At 37.5% G+C, this 2,472-nt stretch overlaps 1 non-coding gene across 1 annotated transcript; it reads right to left on the bottom strand.

Annotated features, from left to right (window-relative positions):
- Positions 1-782: 782 nt before the first annotated feature.
- On the bottom strand, positions 783-854 carry trnac-gca (transfer RNA cysteine (anticodon GCA)). Its single transcript has one exon. It is a non-coding gene; the product is annotated as a tRNA-Cys (tRNA).
- Between the last annotated feature and the right edge of the window lie 1,618 nt (positions 855-2,472).

The following is a 2,472-nucleotide window of genomic DNA, read 5'->3' as shown; positions in this document are numbered from 1 at the left end:
GTATTGTGTAACATGAAGTCCTATGAGTGTCATCTGATGAAGATCATCAAAGGTTAGTGATTCATTTTATCTCTATTTCTGATTTTTGTTACTCTTATCTTTGGCTGGAAAAATGTCTGTCTTTTTCTGTGACTTGGCTTTGACCTAACATAATCGTTTGGTGTGCTTTTGTCCTAAAAACTTTTTGAAATCGGATACTTTGGCTGGATTTACAACAAGTGTATCTTTAAAATGGTGTAAAATACTTGTATGTTTGAGGAATTTAAATTATGGGATTAATGTTGTTTTGAATTTGGCGCCCTGCAGTTTCACTGGCTGTTGACGAGGTGGGACGCTACCGTCTCACGTACAATAGAGAAGTTAACCACTCTCAGAATTTTCACTTCCTGTTTGGATTTTTTCTCAAGTTTTTGTCAGCCATATGAGTTCTGTTATACTCACAGACATCATTCAAACAGTTTTAGAAACTTCAGAGAGTTTTCTATCCAAAAGTAATAATAATATGCATATATTAGCATCTGGGACAGAGTAGGAGGCAGATCACTATGGGCACGCAATTCATCCAAAAGTGAATATGCTGCCCCCTATATCAAAGAAGTTAACGGGGCACCAGAATTTGAATCTGGGACCTCTTGATCTGCAGTCTATTGCACTTCCAACTTCGTTTGGAACTGTCTGACTGAGAGAAAAAAGATCTAATGAGGGACATTTTAGATTGAGTAACAACTCCTGAAAAGTAGCACTCCATCTCTAAAGATAGACTTGGAAAGTACATGTCTTCAAGGGGGCACTAGGATTTGAACCTGGGACCTCTTGATCTGCGGTCAAATGCTCTACCACTGAGCTCTACCCCCTATGTCAGAAACTCTATAAGAGGAAAAAATCGTCTAACAAGGGCCATTTTAGATGGAGAGTTATTTTGCCGAATCAAGAACTCTCCCTCTTGGAAAACACACCAGTAATGCATTTGATTTCAAGTGGATCGAACATTTTTAACTTCTAGTTCCTCCCAAACCCGGATCCGGGAGCACCCCCCACCAGTAAAAAAGCTGACTAGCATAGCCTAGCATAGCGTCACAAGTAAATACTAGCATCTAAATATCATTAAATCACAAGTCCAAGACACCAGATGAAAGATACACTTCTTGTGATTCTAGCCACCATTTCTGATTTTTAAAATGTTTTACAGGGAAGACACAATATGTAAATCTATTAGCTAACCACGTTAGCAAAATACACCATTTTTCTTACTCCACCATTTTTTTAATTAAACCGACTATAGCAAGATTTATAGCAGTTTTCCACTACCTGGACAGATCTCTTCTGGCACATTTAATTCAGCCTGAACGCACTCCTACCATCAGAGTTATGGAACCACTTCTACCCAGAGTCAACATCACCATTCACAACCTTCAAACAGAACATTTGGCCGAACAAGACATTGTATTGAGGCTCAATAAGCTTCTGTATCAGACACAACTCTCTAACTTCCCAAAAAGAGTGTACATATCTTTGTCTCGACCAAAAGACGATTAGACCGAGAAAAGGAACATTGCCTCAAGATTCTGATGGAACTCAGCTAATAGTAAGAACTATTATGCCTGTAAAATCGTTGTATTCTGATGTGAAAAAGTGTTAAACGCATAAGCCGCCAATTTTTTGGGGGGGGCTTCGCTTTCGGCGCAACCGCTGTAATTGCCGCAGTAAGGTTAATTTAAAAATGTAATTCAAGCGATTGCATCTAAGAACTAATTTGTCTTTCAATTGCTGTTCCACGCTGTATTCTTTTAGTCAAGTTATGATTATTTATTGATTAGACTAAAGGTGTCTTCCAAGATGGCGCCCGGACATTTTTCTGACCAGCTTGGTATTTCTCATTGTAAACCACGATTTTATGTGCCTAAAATATGCACATTGTTCGAAAACAAAACTCTAATATGGTAATGTTGTTAATATGATGTTAACAGGAGTGTCCAGTCTGAAGAAAATTCCTGAGAAGGGTTAGATGAAAAAATTCTATATATTTTGGTGGTGAAACGTATCTGCTCTTTTTGCCTTGAATCAATGCTGGGTAATGTTTGCCACATGTGTAATGCTAATATAACGAATATATTGTGTTTTCGCTGTAAAAACACTTAGAAATCGAAAAATATTGTCCTGATTCACAAGATCTGTGTCTTTCGAATTGCTGTACGCCTGACGTATTTTTATAGAAATGTTTAATTGATGAGTAATTAGGTAATTACACCGTATGCTCTCTGGTAGTTGATTATAGTCGAGTTGTGATGTGGCTGCACTGGTAAAACTATGATTAGATAACCTGACATAATGCACATTTTTTCCTAACAAAAACATCATGCCTATAGCAATATAATGGTTATCAGACTGTATCTGATGAAGTTTTTCTTGGTTAGTGGCTTATTTTATTTTCTTTATTTGGTCGAATTGGTGAATAGCTACTGAGATGGAGTG

The sequence above is a fragment of the Salvelinus sp. IW2-2015 genome, linkage group LG8 (genome assembly GCF_002910315.2).
Source record: "Salvelinus sp. IW2-2015 linkage group LG8, ASM291031v2, whole genome shotgun sequence".
Classification (NCBI taxonomy): domain Eukaryota; kingdom Metazoa; phylum Chordata; class Actinopteri; order Salmoniformes; family Salmonidae; genus Salvelinus; species Salvelinus sp. IW2-2015.
The sequence above is the reverse complement of the archived record's forward strand: the minus strand, read 5'-3'. Positions and strand labels throughout refer to the sequence as shown.